Below are 22619 nucleotides of genomic sequence, written 5' to 3'. Positions count from 1 at the left end.
TCAAGCAGCAACCTGATCTGGGGATACTAACTCATGCTCCTAAAGACCAAGACTAAGGGTAAGCTGGAATTCTGATTTCTTCCTTTAGAGAGAGGTCAGAAACACAGGGTATAGCTTAGTGGTAGAGTGCATGCTTAGCATGCACGAGGTCCTGGGTTCAATCCCCAGTACCTTCATTTAAATAAACAAACAAACAAACAAACAAACAAACAAACCTAATTACCTACCCCTCTCCCCCCCAAAAAACTAACAAACAAAAACACATTGACAAGAAAACTGAGTATTTTCATCTTCTAGCCAGTGCTGTATCTTCCCTTAAAAACCACATTGTTATGAAAAACTGGCTTTGTGTGTGGAATCAGAACAAAGAGGGTGAATTCAAAGATTCAACTGTGGGCGCCTGCAGCACTCACCTCCACAGTCGGATGCACCTGTTACTGTGCGATCAAGCCCTTCATCTGGATACCTTCTCCCCTGGGCAGTGCTTTTATGGGCACTGTCTGCCTCCTACCCTTTTCTAATTTCTATTTCCGGACAACTGCTTCAGAAAGACACATTCTTTCCTTAGATATTAATACCTTCCATTAGACTGCTCTGGTCTGTTTTTAGCCCATTTATCTAAAGTAACTTTGAAAATTCCTGTTTTTATCTGCTGCTGTTGATCTTAGAATTCACTTTCAGAGGCAGCCCCCTTTCCCTTATTCCCAAGATCTTAGATGTCCAGATTCCTGCTACAATGCATTTTGCCTCAGATGAAGGGGGAAGGAATTTAGGAAGAAGAGGAATGCTTCCTGGAGGAGACAGTATCAGGATTCTGAGGAGGATGGGGGTAGGGGTACTGGCATGGACTTATAAAAGCACACAGTTCTGCCTTTTAGATTTGGGAGTCATCTAGCACTTGGTCAACTGCCCATGCTTGCTGAACACATTTTTCTGAAAGTATATATCAGCTAATTGGGGGAAATTACAAGGCCCTGAACATGGCCCTAAATATATATGGATTTTTAATACCAACACCTCTCTGGCTGGGTCATAGTCTAAACTTTGCTGCCTTTGTGCTGTTCAAAAGTATGCATTTAGCAGGGTGCTCACAGATGAAGCATTCACTATTTGTATTGTTATGACTGGTAAGTAGTGAAGGATATTTTAAAGGCATATTTTCTTTTTGGTGAACCAACAGAAAAGAATTATTTGATCTTGTATATTTATTTATTATCCTTTCTGGTTGGAGATGAGAAAATTTTTCAAGAAAACTTATAGAAATTCAAATTTTTGCTTCTTAGCAGCTGGAGGACTTAAACAAAAGTTTAAACAAACAAGCTTATATGTCTGTGAATTGCTATCTTGTTTTAAATGTCTTAATGTTTTAGTGCCTGCTTAAAAGTTACATCTTATAGAGGATGTAAAGGAACTTGGGAATTGGAGATAAGATCCTGAAGGTCTGCATTAGTCCCAGCTTTGTCACTACCTGTGCAACCTTGACCAGGGATCTTAACCTCTCTGATCTCAGTTATTCTCTGCGTAAAAAATAGAGGATGGGCTGTGTTAAATTCCTTCAATCTCTCACAACTCAGGGAGTCTGTTAAGTATTATTTCAGTAAATGGGTAAAAGCCTGAGATTTTAACTTTTTCTTCTCTCCTTTTCTCCCTCCCTCTTTATTTCCTTCTTTTTTTTTTTCCCCCTTCTAATTTGTAACATAGTGTGAAGAGGACAGATTCTGGTTGAAATGTAGGTTCAGTGAAATAAATGCAGGCCAGTTTCTGACAGTGTGATCCTGGGCAAGCCACTTATCATCTCAGAGACTTACTTTCTTCTTCTGCAAAATGGACTTAATAGTCCTTGACTCTTCTGGTTGTTGTGAGGGTTAGGCATAATGTATGTATGGCAAATGGTCTAACTATGGTTATTGTTGTTACTAATTTACCACATCAGATAGTAAGGAAATTAAACAAGGTTCCTGTTTTCATGAAGATACAACTTAGGAGTGGAGATCATGTGTTTTCTAATAATTAAAATAAAAGTTATAAATGCCAGAAGAGAATTCAAAGTCATTTTTCATGAGTTCATAGACTGCAGACACTCCTGCCTGGAAGGTAAAGTGGAATAATCAGGCAAAGGGCTTCATGAAGGAGGAGCAGCCATTTTGTCTGGGTTCTGAAGGGAAAATCAGATTTGAAGACAGGATGGATGTTCTGGGAAACCCAGGGTAGAGTCTAAACACAGAGAAGAATTTTCTTCTAATCTACTACTATCTTCAAGCTTCTGCACTGCCTGGTATTTTAAGAGGTTTTGAAGTAGAGATGTTAAATGCCACCGTGTTCTGGCCCAAGAAGTTGTATTTCCTCTGAAAGATCTGGTAAGGGAAAAGATAAGAGGTTTGGAACATGGCCCGTTAACGGAAAGGAGTGCCAGAATCTGGGTCCACCTGCAGGAAAAGCCAGGCTCCTTTAATAAGCAAATGTAAGAGCACTGGCTGCAGTGTGGCAAGAGCCACCCCATTATCACTCCATCAATCTTTCCTTCCAGGTAGCAAGGTTTGGTGACTTAATGAGGTGATAAGAAGCAAGAAACTGACACATACAGAGGCCAGTCTGGAAGTAGGGGATGTCAGAGGTCATCCTCATTTCAATCTTTCTTTGCTTTTAATGTCAGAGACCTTGCTCATAGGTGAGAGCCCTAGAGTTCGGGTTAATATGGGTTATCTCCACTCTCCTTTTGGCATACCTAAGAAAAGGAAGACTTCTTGATGACTGCCATATAAAATAGGAGACTGCAGAAGACAGACACACACACACACAGGTAATGCAAGCCCCAGGGATCGCCACCCTGGATTAATAAAATAGCACAAGCTCATAGTTGCTCACATTACACAAGGTTCCCTTCTAGGCTGTGCGGCGTGGTGCTGAAATGCTGCTTAAAAATTTGTGCTGCTGCCTTCATACCATGGCCATATTTTGGAGCCTATGACCTCATCACTGTCCGAGTTGCCAGGGCTGGATTCCAGGAGAAAGGGGAGGGGAGAAAGGAGGAGGACCGGAGGGAGAGGAAGCAAAGATCAGCAAGTTGAACTAATTAAAACATTTCATTCCACCTTTAGAATTCAATTATATCATTTGCATGGAAGGTCTGTGTCTTCTTGTTCTTTCTCCCTTTTCCCCTCCCTCCCTCCCTTCCTTCTCTCTCAACTGCTGTGGAGACATAAATCTAGAAAATCTCTAAACAACAAAACTCTGAAGTCATTCACTGGGGCACAAGTCTGTTAGGCCTAGGGTTTGAAATGAGTGGAGTGAAGTGAATTTTATGTGAGCTCCCCATTGTAGAATTTTTATTCCACAGTGGTTTTCTTTGTACCCTTACACTTTACTCTCAGTAGGTCAAAAGTCACTCCCATTTCATACCCACCATTTGTTTGTCCTTGACTTTGTGCCCCATAGGGGATGTCATTAACATGTATCTAATGTGATGTGTGCCCCTTGAAATTGTGCACCCTCCTGGCCCTTCCATGTACAGTTAAAGGAAGAATGGATCAATTGGCCAGGAATGAAAAAAAAAAAAAACGGAAAAGAGAAAGATAAATTGCTTCTTCACCTCAAAATCTTAGATGGAATACAGTCTTTTATATATAAAGCACAAGCACATGTTTATATTCATAAATACTCATGTTTTGATACTGGTTGGTAGATTAGGGACAGATACTGAAATAAAAACAGCTCTTAAATATTTTCCTTAACTAGAAACTCATTGTTCACTGAAGAATTAGTTAAGTGGTTAATCTTACATGGCCATAAATCCCATAGATTATTTAATAGTCTACAGTAGAATGCTGAGTAAATCAAGACAACCTTTATTTACACAAAGTTTAGAGTCACAAGTTACTTGAATCCAGTATACCTGGGAACCAGAGTATTAAAAATACAGAAATGTGGGGGGAAAAGCCATAAAGCTTTTTTAAATTTAATTTTTAATCTTTATCAAAATTACATGTATCTAGTTTAAAGAGTCAAATATTACTAAAAGGCTTGTGATAAAAACCATCAAATCTGGATTTCCCAAAGGGAACATTTTAACCTTTGGCTGTTTTCCTTCTTATTTCTAAGATACACTTACTGTTCTATTTCTTTCTTTAATTGTTCAATTGTAAACATCCTTTTGCTTACCACTATGGAAAATGAAGATCATAGCTTCGTCACCCCTCCCTACTCCTTGCTCACATATTTCCCGTTTGTCCCTCCTCCATCTGCCCAATAAAATTGTGTCATATTTTGATTGAATCAATAGTCAGTGCTTAGATTATGAACCTAAGCATATAGTATGCTATGAGTACTTTTTCATTTCTTTTACCATTTTTTTCACCTTAGAATTAACAGTCATCTTTTCTTTTTAGTTTTCTAAGTATTTGTCATTAACTTAACCCCAAACTCTCTCCATCTGTATAAACAATCCTCCTGATATTTTAAAACATATTAGGAACTCTACGAGTATCGTCTGTTTTGAAGACATCTTTCCTAGAGTCTTCTGACCTGTTCTAATTTGGACTGGTAGCTGTCTTTGCCAGGGACACACCTAGTTCCTGGAATCTTCCTTCTTAATCATCCTAGAGATTACCTTTCCTCTCTCTTGAGTTGATCCCCTGTTTCCTAGATCCCATGTCTCCCTTTTTCTTGTATTTCTTCCTCATTTTCATAGCACTCATCCTCTAGTTGCTTCCTAAGAAAGGGTGATGAAAGCTAAGTTTTTTGAGATCTGGTATTTGACAGTATCTTTATTCTAGCCTCAAACTTCATTGATAATTTATCTAGGTAGAACATTCTAGGCTGGAAATATTTTCTCAGAATTGTAAAGGTATTAGTTTGTATTTTAGTTTCCAGTGTTGTTGTGAAGTCCAAAGCCATTCTGATTTCTTGATCCCTTGTATGTAACTTTTTCTCTTGAAAACTTACAAGATCTTTTTGTGAAATTTCATGATGATGTGTCTTGGTTTGGGTGTATTTTCTACCTGTTGTATGGATCTTTTTAGTTTAGAAAAATTGTCCTTCAATTATGGAAAACTTCTTGAATTACTTATTTGATGAATTGAGATAAAACTTATCTCATTCTCTTGTTTTCTCATTCTGAAATTCTATTATTTATACATTGGACCATCAGTATGCATTGCCTAACTTTCTTAGCTTTTCCCCTCTGTTTTCATCTCTTTGTCTTGCTATTTATTTATTTATTCATTTATTTATTTATTGTGGTACTGGGAATTGAACCCAGGACCCCAGGCGTACTAAGCATGTGCTCTACTACTGAGCTGTTTCCCTCCCGCTGTCTTGCTATTTAAACCTGGTAGGTTCTAAGACACTCTAGACAACTTCTTCAACATTATTTTACAAATTCTCTACTGAGCTATTTATTTCTGCTGAGTTATTTTTAATTGCCAAGAGTCTACCATTGTTTTCTATATCATCCCATTCTGTTTCATGAATTTCGTATCACTCTGGAGATATTAGTGATAGATTATTTGATTTTGTCCTCTCCTGGCATAGTTTGCATGTTTGCTTTTTGCTTGTTTTGGTCTTTATTATAATATATATTTATTTATATATATATAAAATACATAATAGAGGCTTTCCTTTAGAAGACCAATTTCTGGCTATTGGCTCATTGTAGGTGAGTAGGTGGGGCCATTTTTTGGTAAAACCCTAATACCTAATTAACTATCTAATCAGAATCGCATAATCTCCTTCCAGAAGGGTATAAAGTCCAGCTGCCAGAGTTCTGGGAGCCCAGGCAGGAGCGTGGCTGGGGGTGGGGTCTGTCTTAAGATCTAGTAGTTAATCCCTCACTTAAGTAAAAGTGAATGGTAAACCCTATGGTACAGCCACCCTCAAATGTGCTGGTGTCCTATAGGGTGACTAAAGGACATTTGCTTGGCTGTGGGGAATAGGAAATGGTATTGGGAGGTTCTCATGTCTTTTTTTCCCCCTCTAATGTCTTCTTAAATAGCTTTCAATGAGTCTTCCTGTTTTCTTCCCTACCCTCATCCTTGGTTCAAGAAGGAACTGTTCCCACAAATTCCTGAGTCATTAGGGAATTCTACAGAACAAATTATGTTGCTTCTTGGCTTTCTCAATTCCTGACTTTTAGTGTTCTCAGTCACTAAGTCTAAGTCTGCCTGTTTGTAGAACTATTAAAAATCACTTTTCTTCAGAACAAAGCAAGTTTTAAAATAGAAAATAGCTACCTTTGGAAAACAATATGTGCAAATAGCATTGCTGAGAACAATTGTTTGAAATAACACTAACACCAAGTTAGTCTAAGAACACATATCCAGTTGGAACATCTAGCAACCATAGTATATTCCACAAAGATAATAAATTGTTTGATAACAAACAAACAAACAAACAAACAAAAATAACGACCTGGCTCACTCTGTCTGTGGAGGGAAAGGGTGTCTGTGCTTTTGGCCAGAGGCCCTGGGGCTCTAGAAAGGCAAAGGTGTCAGCTTCTTTAGCAAGAGGAGGCTCTGAGCTGAGGGTAAGGGGAAGCAGCACAGCAACTCCCTCAAGCCACACTCACCCTGACACTGTCAGTGGTAAAGAATTCAAAACTTAAAGTTAAGACTGAACATGAAGGTGTGACAGTTGACAGCCTAACCATTTGCCTTTTCAAATATGTTACATTATATGAAGACAAAAAAAGATTCTGATGAAGAAGTTGCTCAAGATGGAATCAGAGTGTTCATCAAAAAGAAAGCACAACATTCTTAGGAGCAGACTAAGGTCCTTTAACTAGAATACAAATGATCCACCAAATTTGTGTTTTATTACCCAAATATCACAAAAACTTCTGTCTCTGAAGAAAGCTTTAATATCTGAAATTCCAGGACTACTTCTTTGGCTCTAAGCTCTAGGAATGTTCATGGAAGCCTTGGGGTTAACTGAAAGAAATCATGTGACTGCCAAATTCTTAGGCAGTCTTACAAGGAAAATAAAAGAATGCATATTGGGAAAAAATATGACAGCTTCACAATTTGAGGTACTTATTCCATCAAAAAATGTCAATATTAAAGGAGAAATTAATAAATTGAGACCTAGTGAGCATCACTAGTATCTGTATATAAAATAAAGAATTGAATTTTAGGTAATCCCCCAAAACATGATTGCTGTTAATTTGTAATTTTCTTTATAATCCTTGTAATATTTTATTTTTATAACAGATACATCTGTTAGCAACTGCTCTGTTATGTTAATAGCTTTCCCGTTTAGCTGTGAGAGCTAGAGTAATCTGCTGTAGGCAGCATATTGCAACACACACTGTCTCCCTAATTACTATTTGTCTTTCAATCTACATTTATTATCAACCAAGCTTTTCTCTATTGTATGCTTATAACAATTTTTGTGGCCACCTGGATTATTTCATGTTTCTTTTGATCCCCTAGTGTCTTGCCATGTTGCTTCACTATTTTACTGGGTTTTTAAAAATATTTCATCTGTGGGCTTCTAAGGGTAATGGACATTACATTAGGAAATGCATTTGGCTTTTTGTACCACATAGGAAGATGGTGTATTGTCGGTCCCCTTCTAGATATTTCTCTCTACACACACACACACACGAAAGGAGATAAGGAGAAGCCAGAAAACTCCTAAAACAAACCAAAAACCCAAAAGTATATGAGAAGGCACACTTCTATTTTACTAGTAACATTTTTAAAAATGGAGGGTATACGGAGAAAAGTCATAATAAAATATTAAAAAAACAGAAAGTAATACCATTTTTACCAAGAGCTTGGTTTTAAATTATTGAACAATAGAGACTGAATAAAGTGCTTAGGTTTGTATCTAAAGCCTTATTACGGCATAAGCCAAAATCTAGATTTCATAATGTTCCATTTATCATTTTATTAGCAAACAGTTGCACTACTCAGAACCAAATCCGTAATTCAGTTTGGATTTTGTAAAGCACAGCACAATACTGTACTGATCACCAGCATCAGGCTACCCATGGCCTGGATCTTCTTCGTGCTTCTATCTTAGCTCTTAATGCAGGAGTGTCAGTTCATATTTCCTCCAGTCATAGCTTCCTATTTTAATCTGGATTTCAATTTTTTAACACTGATTTTGGGGTACAGACAGAACATATAGCTTACGTACTTTTAAGCTGATGCTATATATAGATGATGCTAACAACATCATCTCAGACTTTTGCTGTGCGTATTTTGTTTCAAGGAATATCAACTTGTCAAGTGTAAGTGTGTTAAAAAAGGAATCTGTGGGAATGGATCTTAGATGTAGACTCAAGCACAAGAAACTTCTTTCCACACTCTTATTAATGACAAGTAGATTTAGTCCATCAACTATAATTGTAGCCCATGGAGAATTTGTAGGAGATATCATTATGAGAGAGAGAGAGAAGGAGGAAGAGTGAGAGGAGGAAGGAAGAGGGGGAAGAGAATGGAGGAAAGGGAAAGAAAGAGGGGAGAGGAAGGAGAGACAAATAAATGAAACTCAGAAATGGGAGACTAAATTTTGCAGCAGACAATGCAACAGCTTTCCACTTCTTGAGCTCTATTTAAGAACTCTACCATAAACATCTCCATATTTTTTCAGAGTTCAGCACCTTGCACATACTACATGCTTAATACATAATTTGTTGTTGGATTAGATCAGTCATCATGGGTTTAGTGCCTCTCTCACTCTGGGTCCTGGTGATTCTCTGTTTATCAGGGCATGCCATATAACCAACCTTTTAAGGTGGAGGTTCACTTGCCAAGTTCTTCCTGGTCTCGGGGCAAGTCTGGGGAAGGCAAGCCCAGAACAAGACCTGCTCCTGGAGACACTTGGTGAATGGCTGAATGACTTCAAAACTAAGGCTTTTTATTTCTCTCTGAAGCAAATCCAAATGAAAGCAAGTCTTAGCAAATACAAATGTGATCAAACAGTAACAGAGATGTTGTGCTGAACCATTTCTTTGGAAAAAATTGGTGATTTTGTATTTTCATTCAAATCCAAATTGTTTAATGGGAAGAGGAGGAGATTCAATATTGCTTACATTTTCTTTTACAAACAATTTGTAAAATCAGTAAAGTCCTCATCTCAAGAAATTAATGTTTTTTTCCCCTTTAAAAGCATAATTTATACAGGCTGTTGTGTAGTTTGCTTGAGTTACACCAAATGTTTTTATACTGAACTTTAACCCATTAAAATACTTTAATATATTTATCTGCCATTTGACTATTCTATTTCCTTCAAATAGTAGAAGATGCCATATTATGCTCAACTAATTTAATTAATGTGGAGATAATTTTTCCTATAAAACAAGACTTGGTAATTCCATTTCTTTGCTTCAGGCTTATGTAATAATAGAGGGGAAATGGAAATTTCATCATATTTGATTTCAAATGAAAATCAAGAACAATTGGAAATCCCTTGTCTTCATCATGTTAAAATTTATGACCAGTTAGGGAATAAAAATTATCGCTAAAGTAAATCAAAATTTGAATGTGTTGTTATATTTGCATTGTACATTTAGCACAAATATTGTCAAATGGTACTTGAAGTTTTTATATGGCTGGAAGCTACACAAAATATTTTTGAAGAGTTAGTTATTTGCCTGCTTGGGGATAAAATCTGGGTTATAATTTTTCCCCATAAGCAGGTGTTAGCAGCACTTTAGCTTGCATTATGTTCACCACTTCTAATCCAGGAAGTCTTGGCTTTGGAACATCTTTGTTTTCAGAACCACAAAAATTATATAGTTAAAATAAAAGGACATGAAAAAAATTAAAATAATTATCATAAACTCATCTTCCAGTCTTCCTAAAAAGTATGGTTATTTGAAGCTCTAAAGAATTAATAATATGGTTGCTTGGAAGAAAGTCACTCAGTAAAGATCTGCCTTCTTATCACACACACACAGACACACAGACACACACACACAGAGAAATGGTTGGCCCCCAACATATTTCCTTAAAGTAATCTATAGAAAATAATGCCAGGTTGTGTCGAAGAACAGGTCTCAGGGTCCCATGGGGAGTTCGTTAAAAATGCAGATACACATGTCCCAGCCCCTAAGATTTGTTTTTTTGTGGAAGAAAGGGGAGTAGAAACTGGGTTTCTGCATTTTGGAAGTCCTCTCCAGAGAGTCTTAAAACCTTCCCAAAGGTTACAAACCACCATCCTATGAGGTCATCACTGCATGATGAGCCTTTAGTACAGTTCAGCCTTGAACCCTAATGTGTATATGAATTCCCAGGGGACCTCAAAATGCAGGTGCTGGTTCATCTGGTTCAGGGCTGGGATTCTGTGGTTCTAACAAGTCCCCATGTGGTTCCAATGCTGTGTATCTGTGACCCTCACTTTGAAGAGCAAAGATGGGATTTCTCTAGCAGGTTTGTAGGTGAGCTAACTGGCATTTGTTTTGAAGCACTCTGCGAGCTACTGTAGTATTTGTGGGAGGCAGCGTTGTGTTGTGAAAAGCTAGTTCATCCAACAAGCACTGACTGAGCGTTCACTGTGTGTAGGTTTTTAGGCCCTTGAGCCCTGATTCCCCGTCATTTCACCTCATCAGGCTGACATTTATTTGTCCTTTAGAAAACATACCTCCTCCAATAATCCTTGGTGGTACGACCCTGCTGTGTGCTCCCACTGCCTGCTGTGTTAACGTTAATTATAGCAGTTATCACCTTGGGTTATACTTAACTACATACTTATCTATCTTAGAATATAAACGTCTTGAGGGCAGTACTTTGGACTGCAGAATGCCATAGGTCACGTGAAAGACAGTCAGTGAATATGCAGGAAAATCACCTAACTAATTAATGAAATAACATAACCCAAGGAAAGCCTCAAGCTCCAACTCTATTTCCTTTGTAAATTCAACACAGACCTCCAGCTAGGTGGGAAGAGAGAGTAGCTGAGGGTTCTTGCCTGCCTCTGCAAGGCTCTCCTTGGCTGGCGCTGGCCCAGAATTTTTTGGCAAGATGGTGACATTCATGTAGGCTCTCCTCAATCAGAAATAAATAGGAGAAGTATTCGTCAGCCCCAGCAGGGAGTATGACTGGTTTTAAAACGCATCAACAGAACACTTACTTGGGCAGAGAGGACACTTGGCATGACCCTGATTTCCCTTCTTGAAGTATGGGACTTGGAGATCCACTGTCACAGCCTAGCTCAGCCCCGTGGGCGTGACAAGGCGGGCAGAGCACGCAGGAAGGAGCTGCAGCAGCAGCAGCACCTGCGGCAGTGCCTCTGCCCCGGTGCCTTGTGCCGCTTCTGCTCATGTGCTTATCTCCATAAATTGCAGCCAAGCCCACATTTAGTCAAGTTTTATGTTTTACTGGTTGTCTTGTGACCTTACCTCTCATGGGGCCGGGGGAATGATGGCGAAATGGAGTGATTGGCAGGAGCAGCTGCAGAGTTGCTTATTGAGTCACGGTGTGGCCATCTCCTTTGCTGGGGAAAACTCAGGTTATCTCTGATGTCCAACATTCAAGAGGACTTATTCTTTTCCTCAAATACACTGGAAATTTCTCATTGATCACATGATACTTTTGTAGTAATCTCAAACCTAGAAGAGACAACAAAGAAAGAATAAGTAGAAAGTGGTAGGCTTTGGAATGACTGGTACTGAGGGAAGTTGAGATGGACATTTAGGTAAAATTCAATTTCCTCATATTGACATTTATTCAGCACCTATTTATTGCATGCCTGTACGTGCAAGGCATACAACGGGTTGTAAATGACAGAAAGATCTTCATATTGCAGTCACAGCTCTCAATGAATTTCAACTAGCTAGTAGCTTGAAAACTGAATGGGAGCTATTTTAAAAACACCCTTGACATTCCAGCCCAGTGAAGATTTTCTTCTTCCCTTTGTCCTTCTCTCTACAGACAACGGACTGTTCACCTCTCCATTTAGTCTGAATTCATGGTTGATTTCAGGCGTTATCTCTCAGCCCACAGCTCTTAAAATCATCCCTTCCTGGCTACTGTCCACCTTTCTTCCCCAAGTTGGACCTTACTTCTGTTTGCCTTTGCATTGCCTTTGATTGAATTTCCTCTTCTCAAACTCAGATACCCAAGAGGCCAAGGACGCTTATCACATACCCTTTAGATGAGTAGTTCTCAAAGTGTGGTCTGCAGACCTCCAGAGGTCTCTGAGATGCTTTCAGGAGATCTGTGAGGTCAAAATGATTTTCATAACAGTACTAAGACATTGTCTCATTCACTGTGTTGCAGTTTGCACTGATGGTGTAAGATGGATGACACCTTAGCATTTGAGGCAGTGACACATACCTGTACTAGGAGTTGTTGTATTCCTCACTGTCACTATTTGACTTAACAAGATGCTGGTTTCAAGTAAGGATGTCCTTGATGAAGCAGTAAAAGTTTGCATTTTATTAAATCTCGAGCACACATTTTTCTAATATTCTGCAAGACAAAATGAACATACATATAAAGCACTTTGTCTTGAGCAATCACTTGTACAGTTTTTTGAATTCCAAGCTCAGTTAGTCATTTTTCTTCATGGAACATTTTTACTTTAAAGAATGACTGACAGACAAACTATGGTTATTCAGACTTGGGTATTTAGCAGACATCTTCTAGAAAATGAGCAAAGTGAGCCTGAGCCTGTCACTTCAAGGAAAACAACAGACAGTCTGAGCTTTCATGAGAAAATTAGAAAGTTGCACCTGCAACCATGAATTTGACAGCATCTCAATACTTGTAGACTTCTTTGATGAGATCATTGATGATACTAAAGAGTGTGATTTTATATACTGTATGGTGAAATGTGTCAACATAGGCAGAAAACTCTGTGATATAAATCACAGCAATATATTTTTGGATTCATGTTCAAGAGTAATGGAAATAAAAACAAAAATAAACATGGGGCCTAATTAAACTTAAAATCTTTTGCACAGAAAAGGAAACCATAAACAAAACAAAAATACAACCTATGGAATGGGAGAAAATATTTGCAAATGATGCAACTGACAAGGGATTAATTTCCAAAACGTACAAGCAGCTCACACAGCTCAATACTAAAAAAAACCCCAACTCAATCAAAAAACTGGCAGAAGCTCTAAATAGACATTTCTCCAATGAAGACATACAGATGGCCAACAGGCACATGAAAAGATGTTCAACATCAATTATTTGAGAAATGCAAATCAAAACTATAATAAGGTATCACCTCACATTGGTCAGAAGGACCATTGTCAAAAAGTCTACAAATAATACATGCTAGAGACGGTGTGGAGAAAAAGGAACCCTCCTACACTATTGGTGGGAATGTAAACTGGTGCAGCCACTATGGAGAACAGTATGGAGGTTCTTTTAAAAACTAGAGTTATCATATGATCCAGCAATCCCACTCCTGGGCATATATTCTGGAGAGAACTCTAATCTGAAAAGACGCATGCATCCCAATGTTCATAGCAGCACTATTTACAATAGCCAAGACACAGAAGCAACTTTAATGTCCACTGAAAGATGAATGAATAAAGGAAACATGGTATGTATGCGGCACACTGCTCAGACATAAAAAGGAATGAAATAATGTCATTTGCAACAACATAGATGGACCTAAAGATTATCATACTAAGTGAAATACGTCAGTCAGAGAAAAACAAACATAATATATCACTTATATGTGAAATCTAAAAAAATGACACAAACGAACTTATTTACAAAATAGAAAGACTCATAGACATAGAAAACAAACTTATGGTTACCGAGGGGGAAAGATAAATTGGGAGTTTGGGATTAACAGATACAAACTACCATGTACAGAAAAGAGAAACAACTAGTTGCTACTGTATAGCACAGGGAACTATATTCAATGGCTTGTAGTAACCTGTAATGAAAAAGAATATGTATGTGTATATATACATATATGTGTGTGTGTGTGTGTGTGTGTGTGTGTGTATATATATATATATGTATAACTGAATCACTATGCTGTATACCAGAAATTAATACAACAATGTAAATAAAAAACAAAAATATATAAGGGGGAAGAAAAAAGAAAGTTGCACCTGCCACTGTGAATTTGACAGCATCTCAGTACTTAAAAAGGCTGGTCTGATGAGATCATTGATGACATTAAGGAATGTGATTTTGTCTATTGTATGATGAAATATGTCAACATTTGGAAGATCAGCTAACTCAGTGAATCAATATTTTTCAAATGACTAGTGTGTGATGAAACAGAATCATGCATATGTGAAAGATCCATCCAAAGTACAAAATAAACTAATGGAAGTATGAAAAGTTCATGGCTATGGTTTCAGATTCCACATTGCAGCTTTAGAAACTGTCACTTACTGAATTCGATGTAGTATCAAAGAATATTCAAAATTATCTGAAAAGGTTATTAAAATACTCCTAGCTTTTCTAACTATGTATCTGTGTGAGTCTAGATCTTCTTCTATTTCAGTCAACACAATGTAACACAACAGAATGAATACAGAAGCACATATGAGAATTCAGCTGTCTTCTATTAAGCTCAGACATTACAGAGATTTACAGAAATGGAAAACCATGTTACTGTTTTCATTAAATTATCTTACTGTCAGAAAACATGGTTATTTTTCATAAAACATTTGTGTCAACATATTGTTATTTTATTTTAAAATTAATTAAAAAACAGAAATTTTAAATGTTTTACTTTTTATTTCTGACATGGTAAATAACAATAGAACCCACAAGAACAAAAAGCCCTCAATTATTTTTGAGAGGGTTAGTGGGTCCTAAGACCATTTGAGACATTTGAGAATTGCTGCTTTAGATCACACACTCTTATACACTGATGATGGACTAAAGGAAATTCCAGTTAACTAAAACTTTGGAGATCATTTAAATCAGCCCTTCCCAGAAAGGGCATAGTCCTTGATTAACATTCCTGCCCCTGTACCAGCATGTCTAGAGCTATAGAAAAACAGGTACATTTTCTGGGTACATGAGACATATTCAGTGTCTGAAATGAAACCATTTCAGTAAACACACCAATAGAAGCAAAGTATTTAGGACCTCAGATTATGAATTTTAATCTACTTCCCTCACTTCATTAATGTGGCAATGCCTCAAATTTAGTTCTACCTTTAAATAGCAAAACTTCTATTTTAGCTGTTTGGAATGGTAATCTTTCTAAAAGGTGTCACATGTTAAACTGCATCTAATCCATCTACTAAGATGATTTAAACATTTTAAATGACTTGTGATCATTATTATTGATGCCTATTATTTTTCTCAGATACAGTAGAGGCACTAAGTTCCATTGAGCATGTGAGAGTTTTTTACACTTCCATTAAATGATGCCAGTATTCTTTTTTTTTTTTTTTTTAAGGTTTTCATGAGTTTTTAAATGTTGGCTTTTACTTCCTTGCTTAATACAGCTGTATTAATTGTAACATCTTCCTTTATACAGGGTGCATGTTTGTTTCTCCATTTCTTATTTTTTGTAAACCAAATTAAAGAAGCTTATTAGAATTGTACAAAATTGGGCAAAGAGACTGAAAAAGGATTCCAGACACAGTGATGTACAGAAATTTTTGTGAACTTTATTTTTTACTATATTTTGACCACTCAAGAAGACTGAGTTGAGCTTACTTATAGACTTTTTAGATAACTAAATTCTTAATAGAGGAGGTATTACAGCATAGTAATCATTTGGTTAATAGTTGGGTGTGCAGTTAATAAATATAACCAGAGGTTTGAGAAACCCAAACAGTGAGTTCTAGTTCTGCTCTCTTTTCTGAGTAATCCTGATTATACTGGCTACTTATTTATCTAATCTTTTAGGTTTCACATGTGCTTTTTTAATGAGGTCTTTAAAAAGTTTTTCTTTCATATTCTGTGTAAATGTTTATAAAAAGAATCTGCCTGTAGTTCAAAGCCTCTGGACAGTCTTTCACAATTTAATCCAACAAAAGAGCAGACAGGGACATGTCCTACATAGGCTCTGGTCCATCAGTGCTTTTCTGAAAGAGCTGGGATGTTTACATTCTTAGGAAGGAAAGAAGAGCAGAGAATACCATTCCATATTTGTACTTGTTGGTTTTCTAGCATCATGGTGGCTGCTTTGTAACGGCTCATAGCAGTTATACTGCGGCATCGTTTCTGCCTGTGGAATCACACTGGTATGCAGATTCTTAAGTATGCAGCCCCATGGATTAGGGCCTTCATTCCTGTCAAAGAGAGTTATTTACTCTGGGAATCCTTCCAAAGTTGCTACCAGGAAAGCTTTTTACTTTTATGGCAACTTGGTCCCTAAGGATAAAGAGAATCATCCTAGAAAAAGGAAAACTTTTTGCCCAGTATCTGGAAGTATATTAGTAACCAGAGCAGAAAATTCATAGTCTTCAAAAGTCAACCTGAGAACAGATTATTGAGCTTGAATTGAGGAATTCAGTATAGAATAACCGAAAAATTCTAATGTCTACTTGTATTTGCATCCATGACCTGACTTGAATATACAGTGTAAGAATTATTTTCACTATGTAGACAATTTGTATAATTGAATTTCTTGTTCAATTTTTTATATTTATCAATGTGCTAACGGAGAAAAGCCTCACTTCATTTTAGGAATTATCTATTCTCCTTTTAGAATGTTTGTCTAGACAACAGTACAGGTTTTTGATCATCATTTCACTTTATTCCTTCTAAGTTCTTCACAAAGCTTTTAGTTCTTTCATATTGAGTCTTAGTATGTACTTTACAATGGTTTTTCTGAACTTCCTTCATTGTCCACAAGTTTTAGTCCCCCTCTGCCTTTCCTCCTTTATTCTTAGCAGACAGTGACCTCATACAATTTATCTAAGTTCCTGCACGGTCTCTCCTGTCTATCTTAAAATATCAGCATCTGTGTCCATCTTTTTTTCTTTTCTGTATTTGAGAAATAGTTGCCCTTTTGCTGTTTGTCCTTTTTTACCATCCATGTTTGCCCTTAATTCTATCTTTCTGTATCAGTTCAGGGTTCATTTGCAGAAAATAGAAACCTCTCTCGTTATTTTAGTGAGAAAAGGAATGGAAGAAGTACTTGTAGAACCGTTGAAAGATCTGGAAAAGCACATTTTAGGTAGGGCCTCCAAAAATGACTTCAAACAACACTGCAGAACTGGCACGAGGGATTGGCAACACTGGCCACAATCAGGAAGCTGAGAAGTCAGAAGGCTAATGGGCCAGCCCAGCGCCAGGTCCAGGGTTACACACCTTAGCTGTGATCTGAGATGAAGGAGCTGCCAGGAGAACTGCTGCATCCAGAGTAAAATCATCTCCCAGATCTGCACCAGCAAGATGGAGGCCTCATAGTCTGATGCCTCTCTCCAATTAATTCAGTGTCAAAACAAGTTTCTTGTCAGGTACACCTGCTTGCTGGGATTATATCACCCCCAGAACACTAGTTGAAGGAGAGTCTGGGAAAGGTTATTTTATCTTTTAAGCCTCTGTTTCAAAGAAGGCACATTCAAAGGGGCTTGGGACAAAAGTTGAGCAATGCAATCAACTCTGCTACAGTCTTCCCCACTGACTTTTGATTTACTCAGTTATTAGTTATATTTCTTATGTATTTATCCCATGGCCTAGATATTTTCTCAAGTCTTGTTTTTCACTTTACTGTTTGAATTTCTGCACTAAATTCCAGGATGCTTTTTGCTTCCTACAATTAAGATTTTCCTTGGGTTATTACTATTTTTATTCCATCGTGTTCTGGTCCTTGTTGTTTTCTTTTGCCTTATCATCCTGAAACTGTTATATTTCTACTTACTATTGACTTCCAAAAATATTTTACCACTGTAAACATGAATTCCTAACAACTTGTAAACTCAGTTTTGCTACTAGGAAACTCTCCATCAAGGGCTGAGTTTGGAGCTCAGGATCTAGAGAGCAAGCCCATTAAAAGTGGGACTCATTTACTTACTTCTAAAACTTTAACCATCATCATTGCTCTTGCAATGACCATTCTGACCATTTCTCTAGATAGTTGAGGAATACAGACCTACGTTTTCAGTTTAAGAGCCAGTTGGAGTGAGGGAATGCTTATTAAATCTTGTCTCACAGGTTTGAGGGAAGTTTTGTCAAAGGCCTGAAGTGGAAAATCAAGGAAGGGGTGGGGCTTCAGAAAGGGCAACTAGATCACGGACCACTTTCCAGCCTCTATCAAAATGTTTTTACTTGTTGTCTGAGATCATGTCACTCATCCTGTCTTAGTTATCTCAAGGTCCCAAGACTTTATTTTATGGATTAAGGACAGCCCTACATGGGATAGGCTAATTTATGCTAATTTCCTCTTTCTTTTTCATGTAATTTTAATACATACAGTACTGGAACATAAGGAGGAGATTGTCTTGGTTCTACCACTTTGACATCTTCCAAGAGGACTTGTCAATGAATTGTATGTGAAAATGCAGCCCATGAGACAAGATTTAGTTTCACTAATAGGAATCTGACATGATTGATATGTCACGTATACCACACAAAATAGTTTAAGTACAAGATTCTATGAGAACTCAAATCTGATACTTGTTTTCTAGTAAGTTCTGGAAGAGTTGGAAATGAAGCAATAATAAGTTAATAGAAAAGGAATTTTTTTCACTTTACCAGGGAATTATTTATCATAAAAATAAATGAGAATAGCTGACACTCTTCTTAGATTTAGTCTATGAAATGATAATAATACTGCTAAATTTCTCAAAGAAGCCTTAACTTTGCATTCAGTAAAATAAATCTTTCCTGATATGGATCAAGAGGCTGTAAGCAATAGAACATAATATTTATACTTACATTACCAATATCTCTCTTAGATATATGGCCTGATTAAACTGAGACACTGAAAGGGAATATAGTATTTATGGATAGAAACTCGCTCATCTGACAAATGTATTAGGTGTGGAATGAGGACTCTTAAAGGAATGTTTTCAAAGAAAAGGAATTATATCACATGCTCACATAGGTGTGTTGTATCAAATTACAGTTTGCCAAAGATGATTTTATTCAATTTTGAATTTGTAACATTCTGGGTCACAATACTGACTATTCTCCAATCTCTAAGGAATATTTCATATATAACTCTTAATAAAAGAGGAAGAAGAAAACAAAATAAACAAAATCTGTCTTTCCCAAAACTGGTTTATGGACTGACTAGGCAAGTTTCTGTCACCTCTACCTGGTCCCTTCCGTTTCCTCCCTGACTTCACTCACCACATGTCAACTGTTGTTACACTTCTCTCTCTCTTCACTCTAGGGCTCATGGTAGACAATTTAGATTGTTGACTAGGGAGGCAGTGTGTGTAGTGGTTAAAAACACAAGCTCTAGAGTCAGAATCCCTGGGTTCAAATTCTGGCCCTAACTCTGTGATTTTAGGGAAGGTGCATAACTTGAGTCTCTGAGTCCTGAGTCTCTGTTTTCCTATCCATAAAATGAAAGTACTGGCAGTCCATCTGAGTGTATACAAGTGGAAGTACATTTATACTTCTCATTAAGGTTTTATAGAGATAAACGGTATAAGGATGTAAAAGGCTTAGCATAGCAAGTGCTCAATAAAAATAAGCCACTAAAATTTAAATATTTGTATTATTACTTGTGCTGGGAAACATAATAGGCTTGTCTTCCTCCATCTTTCAGTTATAAAATATGTACTTGCTGAGGAAAAGACAGATAGAACATTATTTATCTTAGATTATGATGAGATAATACCGAGTATGTGAATAGAAACAAAAATATTTTATAGCTTTTCTTTTTACTTGGCATGTTCCTTTTGTGTGTGTGTGTGTGTCTGTGTGTGTAGGAAGTTAATGCATTCTAATTCACTAGTCCCTTCTTACTAGAAATCAATGCATTCTTATTCACTAGTCAATTCATTCTTACTCAGTAGTCCCTTCTTGAGTCACTAGTCACTAGCCCCTTTATGAGCTGTGTGTGCATCATGGAACTTAACACATATTATTTTTAATCCTTATTAACCATCTGGAGAGATCAAATTTATTAGTTCTATTTTACACTTTGGAAAGCTAGAGCTTAAGGATGTAATGTAACTCATCTATGTTCAGACAGTTAGTAAGCATGGGAGCCACACAATTGAAACCTATGTCTTCTTTCATCAGAGTTGGTGTTCTTTTCTACTAGGACATGTATTTTATGAATTTAGGACTAATCACCTTTGGAGAAGACTGGTTGATAATTTCAATGATAGAGATTCAACATTATAAATACTAATGATTTTTATGTCCAAACTTACTCTTATTACTGACAATGTATTTCATTTTAACAAGTAAGAATGTTTTCAGGAGATAGAATTTTTACTTGGATACATAATAATGCACAATTATACAAATTATAAAAATGCACAATTATACACAATATAAGGTAAAAATCTTTTGTACCCTCATAAATTTTTATTCTTCAAAATATACCTATGAACAGCACCATATTGGTGAAGTTGGCAAGGGGTATATGGGGGCATAATTGACCATGGCATACAACCTTGAAATGGAGAAAGAGTAGTCCTTTGGAAAAGCGTTTGTGGCAAGGAAAGTATCACCATATGAACATGGTTCTTGAAGGAAAAATATTTCCTACTGTTCAGACAAATGCAAAAGGTCAGCTAAACACTATCACAGCAGTTGATGCTGAATGCTGACCTCAGACTGCATGCTCTGAAGGAATGCTAATGACTCCTACCGCAGTGCTTTTGCTTATTTGGCTACCGCTAAAAGCTCCACTTGACAAGCATAATGATGAACTACACTTTTCCCATCAAACAACACATGTTTGGATGATAGACAGCTCTGCTGAGTTGGGGATTTGTTTATTTTCCAAGAACCAATTTTTCATCTTGCTCTACAAACCCATGAAGCTGCTTAAAACTCACACAATTTATTGCTGATAAATGGAACCCCTGCTGCAAGATTAGGCCTTAGAGGGTACAGGGTAAAATGACACATCTGTTTTATCAACATAAAACCTCTTTAGTCCTCCAAAGGATTAATTTTCTGTTTGTATTCTAGTACATCTCACTCCACTGACTGAATGGTTTTATGCTTCAAAAATATGCTTTATTATCTACCTAATCTTACTTTATTAAAAATATTAAATAAATTTAAATGAATGAAATGTGAATAATTCTATCCCTAACTTAAATGTTCATTGTTGAGTACTATTTTATCCTTGACTTATTAGTAACTCTCTCATGACTCTTTATTTTAATAATTCCATTCAAGACAACAAAATAAATATATCTGGCAGTCAGTAAACAGATATTTTTCAAAACTGGATGAATATTCTCTTTCCCATTGCTTTTGTTGCTTCCTTGGAAATATTGAGTTCATTTAATTTTTACAATAAATTAGCATGTTCTTTCAAAACAAAAGGAATGAGATTGTTCAGAAAAGGGGGAGGCCTTCTATATAGATTACAGTTTGTGACAATAAAAGAATAGACCCAACCAGAACAAAACTAACTGAATCACTTCAAATTTCAACAGCATCATTGCTTTGGCACTTAAAGAAATGCTTCTGCTTCTAAGAGTATCATTTTAAATGCAAATGCACTTGGAGATATAAACTTTAGAACTGTATCAGTAAGCATACTAATTATCATTTAAGACCTTAGTAGGAATTAGTGGGCACTTGTTAGAGATAAACTGAAATACATTTCATGCCCAATCAGACATGAGCCTGGCTATGAAAGCATTCTTCAAGAAGGGCTGCTTACCTGGTTTTGACCTGTCTGGACTCAGAATCTTAATTTTAATAGTCAGAGAGGGATCCCCTTGGTAGAAAATATCTAGAATATTATCTTAAAGTGTTCTTAAATTTGAGATTGTATGATCATGGTACATGATTTGTTGAGAATGATTAAATTCACATTATAAAATGAAGCCTAAACACATTAGTATCACCTAGGATCCCAGCAGGAAATAGGTGGCATGTTCAAAGGAGTAATTAAAGATAATGTAATGCAGAGGCTAAAGCCTGGCTCAAGTGAACCAACAAATGATAATGAAACACCCAGAGATCAAGAGCAGGAAGCTATTATTATCCTCAGGCAAGGGTACAAGGAGATGGTGTGTTATTGGTGTGTTATTGGAACATAACTAGAGTTGAGGTGTGGAAGAGGGACAGACAAGCAGGAGCTGTGACTGTCTAGATCAAGGAACAGAGCCAATGCCAAGCCATGGCCCAGCAGGTCCAGCAGCGATAGCATCTCCCTGACCTCTCATTCCCTTTGCTTTTTGATCTGGGGCTTCCTGTTGACCAAATCCAGTCAGAAGTCAGCATGCATGGGAACCCAGTCAGTTCAGTCTCTAGAGGCCAGTCTCCCCACTGCCACAAAGCAGCACCAAGTAGGGTAGAGAATGTGCAGAGGGAGAAAAACCAGCACAACATTTTACCATAATCGTAATTATACAGCATGTAAGCCTCCAGGAATAACTGAAAGTTAATCCTCACTAAGGATTGGTGGGAGCTCTCTGTTGTTATTCTACTCCTCTAAAGCTTTCTTCTTCCAGGATTTGAAGGTTCTAATCTATGTTTTTATTCAGTTCTTGTTCCACAGCGATCTGTGCTGGAATATGATGCAATCCTTAGAGCAAGGCTATTTTTATTTTTTGCAAAATAATCTCTTTTTTCTTTCTT

The 22619-nt window shown here is 37.0% G+C and overlaps 1 protein-coding gene and 1 long non-coding RNA gene across 3 annotated transcripts in view; one reads left to right on the top strand and one right to left on the bottom strand.

Moving 5' to 3' along the window:
- Positions 1 to 22619, bottom strand: part of LOC105093645 (uncharacterized) — a 259967-nt gene that overhangs the window by 104616 nt on the left and 132732 nt on the right. Inside the window, exons 4-5 of the long non-coding RNA XR_010377472.1 lie at positions 12279 to 12413; positions 11342 to 11551 (exon numbers count right to left, since the gene is read on the bottom strand). This is a non-coding gene — a long non-coding RNA (uncharacterized LOC105093645). The remainder of the gene's footprint in view (positions 1 to 11341; positions 11552 to 12278; positions 12414 to 22619) is intronic.
- Positions 1 to 22619, top strand: part of SYNPO2 (synaptopodin 2) — a 156613-nt gene that overhangs the window by 98421 nt on the left and 35573 nt on the right. The window lies entirely within an intron of this gene.

Source organism: Camelus dromedarius, chromosome 1, assembly GCF_036321535.1.
Source record: "Camelus dromedarius isolate mCamDro1 chromosome 1, mCamDro1.pat, whole genome shotgun sequence".
NCBI lineage: Eukaryota > Metazoa > Chordata > Mammalia > Artiodactyla > Camelidae > Camelus > Camelus dromedarius.
Note: the sequence above shows the minus strand (reverse complement) of the source record. Positions and strands in the feature narration are given on the sequence as shown.